Source organism: Lissotriton vulgaris, chromosome 9, assembly GCF_964263255.1.
Source record: "Lissotriton vulgaris chromosome 9, aLisVul1.2, whole genome shotgun sequence".
NCBI classification, from domain to species: Eukaryota; Metazoa; Chordata; class Amphibia; order Caudata; family Salamandridae; genus Lissotriton; species Lissotriton vulgaris.
In genome coordinates, this window is record NC_141697.1 from 1,214,822,153 (window position 1) to 1,214,841,786 (window position 19,634).

General features: G+C 45.9%; 1 protein-coding gene across 2 annotated transcripts in view; it reads right to left on the minus strand.

Moving 5' to 3' along the window:
- LOC147693063 (solute carrier family 26 member 6-like) overlaps positions 1 to 12,133 on the minus strand; it is a 240,761-nt gene extending 228,628 nt beyond the window's left edge. For both annotated transcript variants that reach the window (XM_086936875.1, XM_086936874.1), the window contains exon 1: positions 12,026 to 12,133. The gene's annotated coding sequence lies outside the window, so the exon portion shown is untranslated. The remainder of the gene's footprint in view (positions 1 to 12,025) is intronic.
- Between the last annotated feature and the right edge of the window lie 7,501 nt (positions 12,134 to 19,634).

Below are 19,634 nucleotides of genomic sequence, written 5' to 3' on the forward strand. Positions count from 1 at the left end.
TGCGGGGGTGGGGGAAGAAGCCCAGGACCACACTCTTTAAAAATGGCGTTCTGCTGCCGCTGTCACCTCCTTCTCTGGTTCACAACAAAGATTGTCCATCAAAACACACAGCCATTGAAGTGTGTGCATGCTGACTAACATAGGATTTGTATTAAAAGCATAGCCTCCCAAGAGAAAATCCTACCCATCCACACATTGTATGTGTGCTGTGCGGCACATCACACATTTAATGCATGGAATGCTTGGAGAAACTAAAATACTTCTCCTTGCTTGCACCTGCTTCAAAGTCATTATTTTTTTATGCAAAGCCCGGTCTGACGGGTGCCCACCTGTAAAGATGTTGGCAGAATGCTTCCTATCATAGGCTTCCTGATTTACAGAAGTGTGGAGCTGAAGCCATCACCGGCTATGCTGCAGGACCTGGTCCTATGTCCTACCTCCATCCCTACTCTTCAGCCAAAATGTAGACTCAACTCTCATGATTCAGAGGTAGGTGAAGTGGACCAGCTGGAGGCAGGACAGAGTCCACTCCGTTCTGTTATGTCGTGGAAAAGCTAATGGCCATTAATGGTGTACTTTGTGAATTGTTGGGTAACATTTGTGCAGCGCTCAGATACTCTAAAACAGGGTTCTTCCAAGTCAGTCCTGGAGGGCTGGATCCATACCAGATTGTTATCATATCCACATTTAGATAAATGTAGTTATCTTAATAATATGGCATGAATCCAGGGCCAACTTTGAAGAACCATGCTCAAAAGGGGTTCTTGGTGTCACATACATAGTCGTCAGTAGATGAACATGGTTCAACCTCTTTTTGACCATGGTACAACCTTCTTTTTGACCATATATATTACTGTATATGTGAGCAGGGCTTTTCCAACCATCTCAAGATGGCACAAATACCCCCTCACTCCCAAATCAGAAGAACCTTGTGATAGCCATGCACGCAGAGCAGGGCAAAGGGAACCCTGTTGCGCCTGTCCTTTAAAAGGAGGTAGAAGATTGCTGCAGCTAAGTGGTGGCTCTCCGTCTTCTTCCATCCAATGTTACAGCAAGCCTGGGAGTGAGGAAGGCCATCTGGAAAAAGTACTTCTCCGAAGAGAATTGCTTCATCAGAGCTGCCACTGATGGCCTGCCTTTACTATGCGGCGGAGTCCAGAGTTCCAAACCAAGCCTCTTATTGGTGGGCAAAAGACACACAGATGATGGATGGAATGAAGAGCAAATGAAACATTCACCCCCAATCAAGAGATCTGGTTTAAATCCATTGTTCTTTTGCTCACCATGCCACCCCAGTTTAGACCCAACATATGCAAATCAGTCGTGACCCTGTGCCTCATGGGAACAGTCCAGCCCGAACTGCCAAGCAAGGTCCGACATGAACTGGAAACAAGAATCCTTGGGCTGGTTTCAGGGCATCACCCCTCATCAGCTAGGCTAGCTTGAATCCAGTGACACAGTGAGCCTGGGACCAACTTCTGGGCATACCCACCGCACTTAGATCGAGAAAGCAAAAGACACACAGATGATGAATGTAATGCAGAGCAAATAAAAAAATTCAACCCTAATCAAGAGATCTGGGTAAAATCCATTGTTTGTTCTGTTGCTCACCATGCCACCCCAGTCTGAACTGGGCTGGTAAAGTGAGCTAAAAAACGACAATGGATTCAACCAGATCTGTGACGGGGCTGAGTGTCTGAAAAGTTTCAACGCTCCGTCCATCATGTCCCGGTGTTTGCTCCTACTGGCGGGGGCAGGGCTATAGCAAACAGGAGCCATTTTAGGGAATACATCGGGGCTGGAATTACTGGTGGCTCAGTGACCCATCCTCTGCTCCTTGACCCTTCCAAGTCTTGCTGTTCTCTATCCCTTTCTACTTTCTCATTCCTCCCCATCATCTTGCTTTCTTCTTTACCAGTTTTTCACCCGTTCTCTCCCTCCATTTCATGCTCTCTCTTTTTCATTACACTTCTTTCTTCTTCTCTTTTTCTTTCTTCTCTATTCACTCGCCTTTCCCATACTCTCCAAATATAGTCTCTTTTTTCACTTTCTGATCCCACCTCTCCCATCCTCGCTTTCACCCTTTCTTTCTTCTATTTCCTCACTCCCTTCATTTCCCATTCACCTTCTTTTCACTCTTTTGCCTGCATCACTCTTTCCTCTTCACCTTTCAGGACCTCCTTCATCTCCTTTTCTCAGTAGAATGCAATGGTCATGTAACAATCCATTTTCAGGTGCATATTCTGGTGCATGCGCATGTCGAGGAGTGACTGATCACTCACCAGGGACCAACAGGTCAACGCTGTCACCTCCAGCTGCTTCAACATACTCCGAATCCTCCGCAAGACCTTCAAATGGATCCCCCATGAGTCAAGAAAGACGGTCACCCACGCCCTTATCACCAGCAAAATGGACTATGGAAACGCTCTCTACGCCGGCATGTTCTTCCGCAGTCTTGTCTGCAGCTTGGTACCTATAATTGAAATTGTAGCGCTCCATAATGACACCGATGCTAGTCAATCAATCAGTCAAAGATTTAAGGAATGCGGTAAATCACCCGTGAGGGTCTCGAGGCGCTGGAGCGGGTTGCTGCTGCGTGGAGTTTTGATCATTCAAACATCCCGGTCTTTAGATCTCTTCTGAATTGCTGGAGCGACGGTGCGGTCTGGAGGTGCAGGGGGAGGTCGCTCCAAGCCTTGGCTGCCAGGTGCGAGAAGGAGCGCCCCCTTGTGTTGGCTTGCCAGACGCACGGGGTGTCTGCGAGGGAGAGGGAAGTTGATTGAAGGGGCCTGGTCGGTTGGTAGAGGTGTTCCTTCATTCTCCTTCTTGCTTCTATACATACATACCAGCTCTCATCTTCCCCTTCTGGTTTCTGATATTTTATCGGACAAATGCCTGCCCTCGACACCTAAAAAGTTGCAAAGCTAAGCTTGTTTGTGTCTGGCACTATAAGGTTTTTCACCAATGGTAACCAAGTTCATTTCAGCACTGCTAATCCATTGGCTCCATCACTTACTTGCTTGAGGTACCCAGTACCTCCAGGAAATTAGCAGGCCTTGTCAGAGCATTCATTGCTCCAGGTATGTTAACGAAACTGAAGGGGAAATCCATTTTGTACCTAGAGGTTTGTTTTGAAATCAGCTTGATGACTGTAATATTACCGAAGTTCCAGTAGATGGCAATAGAGCACAAGATTAATTGCTGTTTCGCTTAATTAGTAAAGCACAGGATCGGGGTGAGGGCAGCGCTGTCACCGAGTCTTCTGGACAGGCTCTCAGACTCAGGGTCGAAGTACAGGAAATAGGGAAGTAAAGCTGAAGGAAGAGTTCCACCCCGGGCGTGACTGAGGAAGACATGAGGCGTTACCGCAGAGCGCTCCACCTGGGGCATGGCTGTGGAGCGTAACATCACGAAAGGGCTGTCAAGTACCACGCATCTCGTGTGAGTGTGACGCATGTGACATTACAGCATCCTTGCACGGTCTCACATTTGTCACGCAGGTTGCGCAAGCAGTCAGCTGACAAACTGGTCTAATGAAGGCAAAGCGACTGTAGCACTCACAGGGACAGCTGTATTCATCTCCTAGCTGTGAATTATGTGACTTGTTGCTATAGTGTTAGTGGAGCAGGAAGATTTCTATTCAGTATTTCTGATTGGTCCGCTTTTTGTTTTCATGTGCGCAAGTCTCAGGCTCTTGCATTTATTTGAAAATATGGTGCCTATTAGAGCACTTGTGGATTTCTCTTCTGGAAATCAGACAGGTTTACACTTAAATACATACTTTTATTACTAACCATACATTGTAGGGACACTGTGGTGGGCTGCTCACCCAACAACTGGATGACCATTAGACTTGGATCAAGTCCACCCACAGATAACAGGTCTCCTGGGTTCCAGGACAATTTATGGCCTATACGTAGGGTGACCAGACGTCCTGGGTTTTCTCGGACAGTACCGGTTTTCAGTGGACTGTCCCAGTGTCTCAATTATTGCCACCAAGGGAGCTAATCACAATATAAGTAAATTAAGGAAACTCAAACCCTTCCTCCCTCAGGCTGATCTAAAAATTGCAGTACAAGCCCTAGTACTGCCAAGGTTAGACTACGGAAGCACCACCCTATCTGGCCTCCCCTCTGAATGCTGCGGCTAGACTGGTATCTGGAACCAAAAGAAACAGTCACATTTCAACAACCTTGAAAGCACTGAATTGGTTGCCATATGAGGCAAGAATACACCTTAAAGTGATGTGCATGACTCACAAAGCAATACATCCAGTTATTTGGCGCTAAAGCTGGAAAAATCTGGAGGTTGCAGGCAACTACAAAGTGCGTGCACTTTCCTTCTGAAACCCCAATCCTTCCAGAAGAAGAGAACAGGCTGTAGAGCTTTCTCAGGGATTGCACCAAAGATTTGGAACTCTTTACCACCACTAGTGTGTGGAATCACTTTCTTTACTGCTTTCAAAAAGGAAGTAAAAAGACTACTAATGAACAAATTCATGTCCTAAGTTTTAAGTGTGGGATGTATGTGAGGGTAAGACTTTTCATCACAGCCCTTGTTGCTCCATAATTGTATGCAGCTTAATGTTTAGCTGGCTGTGGATCCGCTTGATCATCTATACTTTCAACATATCTACTCCTAGTCGTTCAAAGTTATAATATGTATGTCTGATAGTACAATTTCCTAACGTCCAGTAACTGTCTGGTGCACAACGTTCTGCAGAATCTAATCTTGGTCCTCAATGTTTGTATATACTTTTTATTTCTATTTTTACAAATTGGCAAATTTGTTTTTGTGTAGACTACCTCATCCATTTATATTCTTCTATTGTAAAGCGCTCTGATACCCTCGTGGGTCACGTTTGCGCTATATAAAACTCTATAAATAAACAAGTCAGGGCAGGTGAGCTACCCCCTTTGATAACCCCTGCTCAACCCTGAGGTAACGTAGCACGAGCAGTTAGGCTTATCTCAGAGGCAGTGTGTGAAGCATTTATGACCATGCACAATAAGGCAGTAATGACACCACAAAAGGACACAACTTGGGTAGGTATAGAAAAATAGTATCCTTATCTAAAGTTTAACTCAAGACTCTCAAAGCGTTTAAACAAGCTACCACGCACGTAAATCAGTAGGGACTTAAAAATGCAATGACGTAGCCACCAGAATGTGGCCCTGACTGAGTTCAAGGCCAGGGCCTATGCGACCCATGCGCACCAGATACCTGCCGTTGGAAGGGGTCTCAGCACGTAGCTTATCGAAGAAGCGGAGGCAGTGACAGGCGAACTCCCAGCGACCACAAGTCTTGGCTGTAGTGGTCCGCAGTGTGCACCCATAACGACTCAGGCACTCGGGGACAGGCGGGCTCTCAGCGGCAGCAGCACGCGGCAGCAGCACGCAGCTGCAGCGGCACGGGCTGGTGATGGCGATGACTTTCGTCGTGCAGCTCCGTGGTGGGCTCACAGCAGCAGCAGCAGCTCTCTCTTAGCTGCGGCGGCCCACAGGACCAATCACGATGATGCAAGGTTGGCAAAGGTGCAGGTGCTCAGTGGCAGTAGCTCTCTCTTAGCTGTGGCGGCCCACAGGACGAATCATGATGATGCAAAGTTGGCAAAGGTGCGGGCACTCATCAGTAGCAGCTCTCTCTTAGCTGTGGCGACCCACAAGACAAAGGATGGTCTCGACCAGGCTGGCACAATGGTGGGCTCTTAGCGGCGGCAACTCTCTCTTAGCTTCAGCGGCCCACACAGATTCAGCAACAGTTCTGAAGGTTCAAATTAAGGCGGGCTGTCAGTGGTGGCAACTCTACCTTAGCTGCAGCGGCCCACACACAGAGTTCACAAGGGTTACTGGTCCGCGCTCCTCTCAGTAGAACTAGAGGCTCCGGATTACTCGACGAAGGTCACACCTGCAAGTAGAATTCCTCATACAGGGATTCCGACGGCTGACGGGGTGAAGTCTAATGTCCCTGAGAATTCAGCAGGAGGTGCTCTTGATTCAGGCCCTCGGGTAGTTTCTTCGGCAAGCTTGGTGAAAGTTTCAAAGTCCTTTCCTCTGTTCACTCCGACAGAGTTTTGTCTTGACAACCAGAAGGAACACACTTGACCAAGGTTCCAGCTCAGCGTTTTATACCTAAAAAGTCTTTGTTCTCTAAAGTCACAAATCACTCAATCCAGCCAGAACCAATTTGGTGGGGTCAGGGAGCACTTGGTTTACGAGGCGACTTCCTGCCCTTTCAGAATGAGGGGGCCTGCTATCAGACCCCCCGTGGGAGGTGGAGCCATCATTCACCTTGCCAGGCATGGCCCTGCTCGGATCAAAGAGTCACCCCTCCCCATGAGCTGAATGCCGATCTCTCTACCCAGCCAGGTCTGACCCAGCTGGCCCTGCTGCCTCAAAACCAGATGGCCAATACACATACTAGCAAAGCCTACAGGAAAGATTAGGCAGGAAAATACCGCGTTTCCAAACGAGGCATTTTCGAACATGGAATATATAAGGAGTCCTTACTAAAAGGTGTAGCTCAATGTCCTGAGCTTAAACATATCAAATTCGAATTTCCTATCAAGTTCCTGGGGTCAGATAGGATTAGGGAAGGTAATCCTCAGCCTGCCCATTGTGGCCTATGAGAACCGATAACTTAACAATAGTAAACCGTGAAATGGACGGTAACTCGCTATTAGAACATGCTACACAGACCTAGGCATTATGGTTATCCCAATTCATACAGTCATCTTTGCACAGGCAGCATTCGCGCTGTGGCACTGTTTAGCAGTGGCAAAGTGCCCAGAGCATCTAAATTCAGCCAGCATAAAAGATAGGAAGCGAACAGAGGGAGGGAGACCCACGCCAATGATGCCAGGTCTAACAAGCACCAACTGTCGAGCCTACTGGTACGGTCGGAACAGAAGCCAGTAACTGGTGGTTCGTGGTACTGAGTGACACGTCCGCTTGAGTTGGCATCTCCAGGGCATATATTTTGACCAGTTTATAAAACCCAGGATCATAATTGGTATTAACAGTGTTGGCAGGCATAGAACAGAAGAACAAGGTGTTCATGGATACTTAGGTACACTGTCCTCCTCAGCGCCTTGATACCCTCACGGTGACAAGCGACGCTCTACAAATCAACTTTACACCACATTATATCCTCTTGAGTTGGCACACTACTAGAGTGTCACTACTGCACCTGGCATCTGGGTTAGTAGTGTCAGATGAGAATACAGTTGCTGGTTGAATTACCTCATCCATTTGAGTTGGGCTACGTAGGCGAGGTAAGACACTGAGGGGGTAGGATCATTTGATCTGACAGCTTTCATGTGTGCAGCAGAAGACACTCCAAACCTTTTTGCCATTGGTGGGGGCCCTTGTGCTCAATCCATACATTTCAGTTCTCTTATATAGGAGGTCCATCGCTGGAAGACCGCAAAAAACCTGATGTCAAATGGTGTAAAACTGAGATTATCTTCCAGTTCGAGACACCTCGTTATCGAACCTAAAATTCTGGGCATCTATATTAGGACAAAAGCTCCCGCCTATGAGATTGGTAAAGCATCTTGGTATTAAATTCGATCTTAAGCTTATATCAAACAAAGAGACTAACTCAGTGGGCAATCCTGTTTCTTCCAACCGCAACTGGTAAAACACATCATCCAACTTTTATCCTTCCTTCAAAAAATGCAGGTTATGAATGCGTTGGCGTCATGTGATGTTATGTTGATTTGTATTGCGCACTAATCACCTTAAAGTGTATCCAGGCGCTTGTGTCATCCACATTAGATTATTTCAATGCCATCTATCTAGACTCTTCAGTTGGATCCCTGATCAATGCCGCAGCAAGACTGGTGATGAGATAAAAGATATGATTACATTTCACGAAGGCTCTTGCATCTTCATTGGACACCGGCATAAAAAAAAGGGTCACGTTTAAATTGCTTTCTCTGGTACATAAAGTTATCCTCTGTAAAGAAAAAATCCAACCCTTTATCCAGCACCTTAAAGCACCCATGAGTGAGCAGCATGCTTCAAAATCCCTGATTGAAATCCCTGAATGATCCAAAAGATTTTCCCGGTAGGAGCCCAAAAGAAATTTAGCCCTTGCTGAATGCACTGATATTGAAAAGATCCCCTCTTGGCCACCGCCTGGTGGAACAGCCTCCATCTGGCTATTAAGGAAGGAAGCTGAACTTTCCAACTTTAGGAAATGACTGAAGACTGTCTGTTCACACATTAACTGCATAGCCTTGCACGGTTGAAGATAGGGTTATCGCTAATGCCGCGGCACCTCCTGGTGGATGTTGCGCTATACCAAAATGAATCAATAAATAAATAGTAAGGTGAGTGGGGCACTTAAACTATTGCTGTCCCTTTGGTCAAAATCTGTGGAGCAGAGGTCTTCAAACTATGGAGCATGGCCCCCCGAGGGGCTGTGTCCCTGTTCCCAGGGGGAGCAAATGCTTCAGTAAGAACATGTAAATGAAAATGGCCTGGAAAAGCAGATTTGTTTATTTACCATGTTTCCAGGCTGTCTTCCTTTATACAAGCATCAGCTGCCTTCCACAGCAGGGTGAAAGACATGATTAAGAACAAAATGTTCTGTAACTATTTTGTTCTATTTTTTCACCTGCAGGTACCTGCAGATAAAATAACACATAACTTAAATGAAAAATAATTTCAAGTTAATACTTATGAATCCTCAGTTGGTTAATGCAATGACTGCAGGTGTCTCTGTGTGAAGCCAAAGAGTTACTGAATTAAATCCTGGTGGGCGCAGTGGGAAAAGGAGACTTGTGTGGATACAGTGCTGTGAGGTCCCAGCCTGTAAAAGGAAGCACTATGAATGTGAATATCATTATATACCCAGTATACAGTAGACTGCTGCAGAATGGCCTAGTCAGAGCCACTGGACTTATGCGTCAGGGGAGAGTCAAATTATGCAGCAGAGATCATGAAACTAAGCAAGAAGAAAAGGAACATTATGCAGAATAATGTGGCATATTTTCGATTGTATTTCTTCATTATTTTGTACTTTTTACACACAGTAATACTGTTTGGGTAAAGATTTTACCTCATTAGTACTAGTTTAACAACCAAATACAGTAATAAGCAAATGAAAGGTGACCAGTTAGCCTTTGTGAAGTGCCTTCCCCTCCGTGGGAACACACGTTGCTGCATTTTAGGAACTTTTGATCCGTATGAGCTAGAAACTATTTTTTTCAAATCTGGAGCCTATGCATCAGATGATGGATTATGTGGCAAATGTGGCAGACCCATAATTATGCAAGAAACCCCCCCACAAAAGCGCCTCATTCCAGTGGATCTGGGTTTAGAATTAAAGAAGTGCTTTCAAAACATGTGTTTAGTGATAGGTAATCAGACTGTACCTAGTGCAAGCATTTTTATAAGTATCCATTAAAAGGAACCTTTTCAAAACTCAACACCTTTATGTCACTTGTGATCATGAAACTTCAAGTGACTCCATCAATTAAGGCATATACCAGGTCTCAGGCAGCCCTTACATGTGGGGAATAACCAATTGCACACATTTACATTTCTTTCAGGTAGCAGGCGCCTTGGCCTCTGTCCCACCATCGGCTTCACAACACGGGAGAGCCCGAACACCTCCCCTTTCACCCAGAGGCACCTCAAGGTCCACATTAACCATTCAGGGGTGGGTGTTTCTTTTTTGGTTCTTAAAAAGTAAGGGGACTAGTTTATGAAACAAAAAAACATGAACACTTCGGTCCCAACAGATCCAGCCCACTTCGACATGCAGATGTCCTTACATGTAAGTTGAAGGGTGGCCAGCGGGGTCGCATTCAAAAGCCGAGCTCTGATCATCCAGGCCCCTGGGGCTTCAGAGTAATGGCCCAGGAGAAAGAGGAAAAGAGCGAGATCCATGGATAACATCGAAGACATGGCCCATAGGAGGGGCGCTGTCTGGGGGATAAGGGTTCCATCCACAAATGGGCAGACACAGCTCTTTCGCAGAGAGATGAACCGAGGAAGGTGGAATGTATGGGGGCTTTTTTTAGCGAACGGGCCAGCGCTACCATTAATGTACCAGGCGCAGTGGCACTGGGATCAAGAGTGTGAGGGGGCACTTAATAGCAAAAAGTGGAATGGACACCCATTTTCCTTGCTGGTATTAGGGCTCAGGTCACCCTTGTTGAATCAGACTTCAGCAGCAGGGAAGGGGGGGGGGCGTTGTTCCTTTTTTTCTGGTACACAAAGGGACAGACAGCTTACTCTGAGCATCAGGGCTAGGAGTAATAGCTCTGTGTAGTGGGCAGAGGACGGAGCCTGTTTCGTAGGACTGTAGGTATCATTGGTGCAGCAGGTGCAGTGGCACTGAGGCCCAGTGGTGTGAGGGGCCAACTAAACCCCAATGATGGCTGTTTTACTCTCCTTCCTTGTTTGCACCAGGCCCCAGGGCAACCCTTGTTGTGCCAGTGTTTTTGGCCTCATACCCATGGCTCAGGGGAGGTGAATATTGAAGGAGAGGCCACAGTATAGATTGGGCCTCAGAGAGATGACAGAAGGGGAATGGCGCAAGATCAGGGTCCATGTTTTCAACAAAGAGCAGAGGAGACTGCCTGTTTAGCAAGGCCGCAGCAATCATTAGTGAAGCAGGTAAAGTGGAAATGGATCCCAGGGGGTTGAGGGCCCTACTGCATCACAACCACTACAGTCTGACTCTGCAAAAGAAGCATGGGGCCTTGCTAGCATTAGAGCTGAGGAAAGAAACCATTGCTGAAAAGTGGGGGGCAACACGTGGGCCCTCATGAGTTTCTGAAAGGAACAGAGAGGCCTATTTATAGTGAAGTTGCGGAGTGTAGTGTTAGCCTCCTTGGCTTAACGCCGCGCTCCGCCACTTCTGCAACACAGGGCTGCACCGTATTTACAAGTATACGGTGCAGCATTGCATTTATCCCCTCGGCTGGCACTTATTTAGCTGCCTTGAGGCAACACAGCAACGAGGGGGCCTGCGTTGAGGGGAATGATTGTTATGTGCAGGAAGGTGTCCCTTCCTGCATGTAGACAATCTGAAATAGCGTTTTGAAACTTGTATGTGTGCCGCTTGATAAAACACACATAGAAGTTGCAAAAGGTCATTTATTTTTTAATGGTGCATCTTCCTGCACATAAACAATGGTGGCGTTTTGCTGTTTTTCTGTGTGCTGCACCACGCAGCACACAGAAAAACCAGCAAAAACGAGGTGAAATTAAACATTTCTCCTAGTTGCGCCAGGGTAAGACCAGGTTTTCCCTGGTCCTAATTTTGGAGCTGCCCCATATTTGCACCACCCTTGTAAACATGAATCAGCAAAAAAATCAATGGGTGATGCGGTGGAACGCCCACCACAACACCCATTGCCCACCCCTTTCACGCTAAGTACAGCGTGAAAGGGTGCCATATTCACAAGATGGCGTTAAGCCACGTTGAGTGGCTTAATGCCGCCGTGTGAAAAAGGTGAAGACCCTATCACCGCCACAACGTTGAGAAAAGTGATATTCCTGTGGCGATAGGGGCTTGTAAATATGCCCCAGAGAGTCTATTTTAGGGCTGGAGTGAGGCCAGGCAGGGTGGGAAAGGCGGAGGCAGCCTGCCACTCAGGGCTGCAGCTATCATTAGAGCCGCAGGTACAGTTGCAATGAGGCTCAGGAGTGTGAGGGGCTCACCACACCCTAAGTAGGTATAGAGGTTTTTGGTAAAAATAATTGTGATGTATTTGCTACTTTATACTGCTCACATTTAGCACAGAATTTGAGGTACAGAAAAGTACCCCTGAAATTATCTCATACTCCCAGCCCACTGCGCTCAGACTTACTACTCCCGCTCTCCCAAGTCTTGCGATAAAGTTTTGGAGGTGGACCCATCTCCAATACATTTTCCCTGAGGATGTAGTAGAGGCTATAACTTGTGGCTTCATTCACAAGCGCAGACGCGGAGAGAGCTGCGAGGAGTAAATATATGGCACCTGAAGTATATCCCCCCCCCCCACATCCTCCCAATTTACACTCACCTTAGACACACCTGCACTCTCCGACTCCCAGTTCTACCTCTTGGTTCTCTAAGAGGGACAGCCAGTTGACTTGCTGGGACTTTCAGCACCTGAACCCTGGTTGCTAGCCTTCCCTCGACGCTGTTGTGATCCTCTGCACCTAAGCACCCTTTATAGCCATCCCCGGGCCACGTCAAGTTGTGTAACACGATCTCCTCGTGAACCAGGGCACCCAGGAACCGAGCTGCACCAGTCTTGGAGACGCTGCCCTCAAACTCTCGCAATCTGAGGCTGGCACAAAAATACACCTTGTTTGTGGATATGGTTTCATTTTTTTTGGACGTGAACTGCACAAATATTTGATCAGTTGACTGTATACAGAACTGCTTTTCTAAATAGCCCTCCCCCTCGCGAGGCAGGCGGTAAATTACTATCAGTATACAGGGCTGAGTTACCCGCGCCTGATAGGTGGCCAGACCTCTAAATGTTACAAAACAAGTCAGGTGTCACACTGCTCTTGAGTGCTTTTCTTCTGTCACCTGGTGGCACGAGCTGTCACAGGGTCGGATTGGCAAGGCGGGCATTCGGGAAACGGCCGAAGGGCCGTTGTCTCAGTGCCCTCTGTGGGCCGGTTTTTTTCTCCCCTTTTTCAGTTCACAGAGAGTGCTCTCTGCTATCTGCTCTCTGTGAACTTGAGAAGGGGAGAAAAAAAAACGGCCCACAGAGCGCACGGAAACAGAGACAGAAATGAAAGCGCTTCACTGTGTGCCATGCAGTGATTATTGGCTGTGGCCTCACTTCACCCCCTGCCCCTGAAAAGCAATCACGCCAAGGGTGGGCTGGGGAGCGGTGATTGTCTGCGAAAATCGGCCTCCCTGGGGGCCAGGTGTTGCTCAGGCCTTGAGCCATTTCCACCTCGGCCCCCCTGGGGCCCTCGCAGCCGAGAAACGGTGTTAATCTTAACACCTCGCCCACAGCCCCTCAGATTCAGGGCACAGTGGGCGAGGAAGAATGGGTCTGGCTGTGGGGGCTAGGTGATGTTTTGAACTCCCACCATCTTCACCTCAGCCTTCCCCTGTCTACCATTGTGCTCCCCTGCCAAGACATTGCCCTGGGGCCTGGAGGGCTGGGGAGGGCTGATTAATTTACTAATTGCAGGGGCCATACTGCTGTTCATGTGCTCTTGAGCTAAGTAGGTTAGTAATAGCAGGGGCTTCCCTTCTTTTCAGGTGCTCCTGCACTGAAGTTCTTGAATAATTTTGTGACAGAAAGGGGCCTTGCTGTTTTTTTAGTTGCTCAGCATGTAGGCCATTGTCACCTTGGGCCTGTGTCCTGCGCAAGAACAGTATCCTCCCACTTTCATTCCTTATCTTTGCATAGGCATAGGTGGCCTAACGCCAGAGTTGCAGAGATGGGGATTCAAGTTTGAATCCCAGGGTCTGCTCAACAGCCTGTGATTCTGGGCAGATCACTTCCTCGCCCAGGCCCTTAAATAAAAAATCAGATCATGTGTACTGTAATTGGTAGTCATGAATAGAACTCAAATAGCCTTTGTCTTGGGCTGAATTTACACTACATAAAACTGTCAAATGGTAAGAAAATTATAAAAAATAACCATTTGTTCATGCTTTATGATTCTGCAAAGGGACCATGATAATTAAAGAGGACACTTTATAAAAACATGTCCATATTTTTAACACAGCTTTTCCGATACAAAATTTCCATTTCATGTGCCAGTTAACAATTTAACTCTATTTTAAAGGCCTAATCCAAAATGCAGACAAGGGGCATATTTCTCTACATGCCAAAAATATCATTTAGTAAGTTTTGGTTAGTTTTTTTTTGTAGTTTGTAGGTCATTCTGACAGTAAACACCCATTATCCCGAATCTTTCTTGCCGCATACCATCACTCCGCATACTTTTATTACGAATCTACTAGGACTCCGCAATGCCGATAACGCATGGCATTACATTTTATATGCTTTTACCACACATACATTTACAACGAAACTCGTAAATGCATGAATGATAAAAGCATGTGTTTTTGTATATGTTAGGATAAGGTAAGTATGGGTATATAGGGTATATGTTTTGGGGTTCTGAGGTATATGTTTTAGGGTGATTGGGTATTTTAAGGGTTCAGGGATAGTTTTGGGGTACTGGGGTATTTTTAGGTTTCAGGACTAGGTTTTGGTTTTGGGGTACAGGGGTATTTTTAGGGTGAAGGGATAGGTTTGGGTTTTGGGGTACAGGGGTATTTTTAGGGTTCAGGGATAGGTTTGGGTTTTGGGGTACAGGGGTATTTTTAGGGTTCAGGGATAGGTTTGGGTTTTGGGGTACAGGGTATTTGTAGGGTTCAGGGATAGGTTTGGGGGTACAGGGGTATTTTTGGGATTCAGGGATAGGTTTGGGTTTTGAGGTACAGGGGTATTTTTGGGATTCAGGGATAGGTTTGGGTTTTGAGGTACAGGGGTATTTTTAGGGTTCAGGGATAGGTTTGGGGTTTGGGGTAAAGGGGTATTTTTAGGGTTCAGGGATAGGTTTGGGTTTTGGGGTACAGGGGTATTTTTAGGGTTCAGGGATAGGTTTGGGTTTTGGGGTACAGGGGTATTTTTAGGGTTCAGGGATAGGTTTGGGTTTTGGGGTACAGGGTATTTGTAGGGTTCAGGGATAGGTTTGGGGGTACAGGGGTATTTTTGGGATTCAGGGATAGGTTTGGGTTTTTGAGGTACAGGGGTATTTTTGGGATTCAGGGATAGGTTTGGGTTTTGAGGTACAGGGGTATTTTTAGGGTTCAGGGATAGGTTTGGGGTTTGGGGTAAAGGGGTATTTTTAGGGTTCAGGGATAGGCTTGGGTTTTAGGGTGCGGGGTTTATTTTTAGGGTTAGGATGGGTTATGATTATGGGGTGCAGGGGTATTTAAAGGGACCATGGTGGGATTAGTTTTTAGGGTATTGCACAACTTTTTCTGGTTGGTTGTGTTTTGTTATCATGCATGTGGGCCCCAGAACGTGCTTCAGAGTTGGTGCTACATAATGTGTCTTACACATGGAGGACATGCGAAAAATTGTGAGGGATTGTTACACGGTTGGAATATTTAAAACCAATAGCACTAGTTGTTTGCAGGTCTCTTGTACCATGATTCAGAGAACAGAGTGTGTGTATTGCTTCTTCTATATAAGGAGGAAATTATTAGATTTCCTCCAATGGAATGGTGAAAATCCTCAGAACATCGCATTGGTTTTCATTGTTGCTGAAAGAATGGCATAAGTAAACATAACTAAAGCTACAATTGCAAACACAATGCCCGTATGGTTTATTGTGATATTGTGTGCTAGCTCACAAAACAACAACCAAATCACCCTTACCACTAAAAATGTGAGAAATAGGCAGGTTGCACACAGAATTCCACGTCAAATGTTGTTGCAATTTAATGTACACAATTTACCCAAGGAATGATTTTGCAGCATTATTCCAGATTGTATTACATTATGATATAGGCCTGAACATAGGTGCTCACAAACATTTTGCCAGGAGCAACAACATCTGGTCTGAGTTATGACCAAGAGCTATGTTGATACCAGATGAGTTGCAGTTGGGGGTAAGGTGAGTGTAAGGGAAGTGAGGCATATACATCTAGTTTCTGAATTGCACAATGTGATACCAACAACTTGGCATTAATACTGGTTTCGTATCTTAATCAGATCATGTGATCCTAGGCAATTGTTTTATTTCACTCCCCATGGCCCAGACTTTAAGGCAGCAACAGATATGAATAAAACTGTGTTTTTTGTATATAGACATCACCTGCTGACTGTGAAATAAATGTATGACTAGATTGTACAGATACATTTTTTCAGCATTCTTTACACCCCAGACTGCCTTTTCCTCGTTTGTGAATTCTTACTTTTGTTATTACATGTTCTATTACCAGAGATTCCAGTCTTACCCCTTCTCCTTGACTTTGTACTAGATTTCTGGTTTATGTGATGATTAGAGTCTAGGACATAGCTGGTTAGGAAAGAGTATCCAACGACATTGTGCAGGGCGTTAAGACTGCAAGTAAGTATTCAGTTATCTGAACTGCAGTGCTCCTAGTCTTTACCAATGTTACTTGCTCTGTAAGCTTTAAAAGGCTTAATTTACTAAATATTTGTCTACAAATTAGACCTCAAAGAGTAACCAAATGGTGTTTCATGAAAGGGCATGCCCCTCGAATGTGGGCCACGCCCCTTAAATATAGGCAACGCCCCTTAAATGTAGGCCACGCCCCTTAAATGTAGGCCACGCCCCCTTAATGTGGGCCACTTTTTCGTCAGTGCCCGGGCCAAATTGTGATCCCAATCCGACCCTGTGTCACACTGCAGGTGTCGAGTTGGAACAGTACACCTGTTTAATGGAAAAAGACTGGTTGGAAAGCAGGGATCCAGAGGGCCCATCACAAAACATCTGGTTCCACATCAGGAAGCGTCGCACTCATATGACGCAGAATAGCGGCTCGTGCAGAGAAGAAGCTGGCTTTACTCGGGCCACACAGGGTGGCAGAAATCTCCTCCGCCATAGTCGACCTTTGTATTGTATACAGCGTCCACGTGCCCTTTCGGGGCATGGGTAGCTCAGTGGTGCGAGCGCCTGCGGCTTGGATCTAGCTGCCATGCCCCCGAACACTATCTGTTGGGTTAAGAGCACATGATCGGACAAAAGGGCTTGTGGGGAGAGGGAAGAATTAAACATTTTCAGCCGAGATTATCGACACCAGTGAGTGATGGAAGAGGGTGGGAACATGTAAAAGGGGTGGGAACATGCAAGTAGGGTGGAAACATGGAAGAGGGGTGAGAACATGGAAGAGGGGTGGAAAATGTAAGTAGAGTGGAACAATGGAAGAGGGGTGGGAACATGTAAGAGGGATTGGAACATGTAATTAGGGTGGGAATATGTAAGGGGTGGGAACATGTATGTAGGGTGGAAACATGGATGGAAGAGGGGTGAGAACATGGAAGAGGGGTGGAAAATGTAAGTAGTGTGGAACAATGGAAGAGGGGTGGGAACATGTAAGAGGGATTGGAACAAGTAATTAGGGTGGGAATATGTAAGGGGTGGGAACATGTATGTAGGGTGGAAACATGGATGGAAGAGGGAAGGGAACATGTAAGAGGAGTGGGAACATGGAAGAGATGTGAGAAGATGGAAGAGGGGAGGAAAATGTAAGAGGGATTGGAATATGTAAGAGTGTTGGGAATATGTGAGTAGGGTAGTACTAGAAGGGTCACTGGATCTTTTTTCGCTACACCATATATATTTACATGTATTCATTTATTTTGATATACAGGGATGGTGTGATATCTGTGTAATGAATCTGTTGCCATTGTACAGTGATCTTGTTCTCATAAGAATGCTCCTCTCTGTCTCCTGCCTGATAGAATCACCCAGGATTTAAACATTCGTGGAATTATCAAACTATTTTCCATAAAAGAATCGTTATTTTTATTTACATATCCTTTATTTTAACAATAAATTACTTTAAAACATATTTTTAAAAAGACGAAATAAATTAACATTTATATCCACGTCACCTAAACTAACTTAGTTAGTCACTCCTGAAAATGGAGGGGGGATCGTATATTTAATATTATTTCATGCAATGCAGAGCAGCAAGGGAGCTTACCCCCTCTGCATTACGTGAAAAAAGGTAGCTGAAATACTCACTCTTCACAAAGATATGGTCTATGGAGCATTGTTGCTCTCTGCTAGCGTTTGTGCACTGTGTGCTGCCTAGTGCCAACGCAGGCACCCTTGCACTACGGTGCAAGGGTGTCTGTGCTGCGGGCAGGATTGTTTTATGTATGAAGGAACACCTTCCTGCACTAAAACAATCCAAAGAGGCATGCTCCTCTTCCCAGGCGTGTTGCAGAATTCAGCACCCATAGAAAGAGGAAGCCATGAGGAGAAATAAAGGCATTTCTCCTCATTAAGCTTCTGTGGGGCAAGCCCAGGTTTACACGTCTTTGCAAATATGAGTTTTCATCATAATACATGGGTGGATGAATGACTAGTGAACTAATGTATTTATGTACACTTTTCTATAGCATACCTTGATCGAGAGGGATCAGTGTACTTTAGACAGGGTTTTAAGTGGGATGAAAAAACTGGGGGGGGGGGGGGTCTCTCAAAGGGGCGTGGCCAATATAATTAAAGGTGGGATTTAAAACATGTAAGCTAAAAATCTGTGTTTAGTATAGTGTGCCCCCGACTTGTATTTCTCTGTTTCTGTCATTGCATCCAGATATATGATACCCGACGCAAAGTAAAGCAAGGCAGCGCTGTGCTTTGTGTTATGTTACTCTGTATTTACTAAACCACGCAAAGTGGCTTTTGTGGCTCAGTAAATGTCAAAAATGATTTTATGTCTGGGCTGCGTCATAAAAGTGTTATACTTTGACGAACAGGAGGGGCGGGTAGAAAGCCAGACATCGCAGTGGGTCTTAATTATTTCAAAATCCATTAACTATGCTTCATTGTAATGCCTCCTGTGCTTGGCCCACAGAAATCTGAAAACGTTCATGTGGTTTTTGAAGGGGCTGAGGGGAGTCGTAGGTGGTGGTAAAGGCTCATTGGGGTAATGCAACCATTGCAGGGGCCTGTGTTTGACCCCATGGTCACAGGTTCAAATACCAGCGGGCCCACTCAACCTTTCATCTATCTGAGTTCGGTAAAATGAGTCCCGTTGAGTTGGGTTACAAACATCTGTCATTTAGCGCCAACATGCCAACGGCAGAACGTGCGGTTTACAAATACCCATGTTATGTTAATGGCAAATTATATTTTGCTGTAGTCCTCACATGCCTCCTCTTCTCATTATCCCTCTGTTCAATCCGATGTGTTCGTTTATTTAGGTGTATGTTTTAAATATCAATGTGGATATATTATTTTATTATTTACTGCCACGTGAGGATTAAGCTTTTCCTGTTTTCTGGCTGGGCTTCGGGGAAGAGCTGTTTACACAACATTAATGTATCAATAGTGCCAAACGCTCCTTTCCATTGTTCTGCGCTGTCTCTGCCCTGGCACGGGAGGCACAGAGGAGAACCCCTGTGTGATCCCTGTGTCAGAGATGTGGACAGCAAAACAGAGCTTTGGGGTGCCAGCACCAGCCCTTTGTCCTTGAATGGGTGTGGCTGGCATGAAAGAAACCAGTGTCAACACAGGATTCTGTGTCAATGTCACAGTCAGGGGTAGCCTGACAGATAGGTTACCTCTGGGCCATGCATCCATCAGTATTTTGGGGCATATTATCAAGGACCGGTGTTAAAATTATAGCCGTTTAATCGGCAGGAAACTGCCAATAAAACGGCGATAATGGGCTTGATAATACGCCCTTGTTAATTCCCATAGAAGCCCATGTTAACATCAGAACATGGGCTTCTATGGGAATTAACAAGGGCGTATTATCAAGCCCATTATCACCGTTTTATTGGCAGTTTCCAGCTGATAAAACGGCAATAATTTTAACACCGGTCCTTGATAATATGCCCCTTTATTCGTCACATAAACTATGCGCAGAAGTTCAATGCGTTCTTAAGAGACCGTCTTTAGTACAGCTGGTCGCTGAATGTCAGCTGTGTCTGGTGT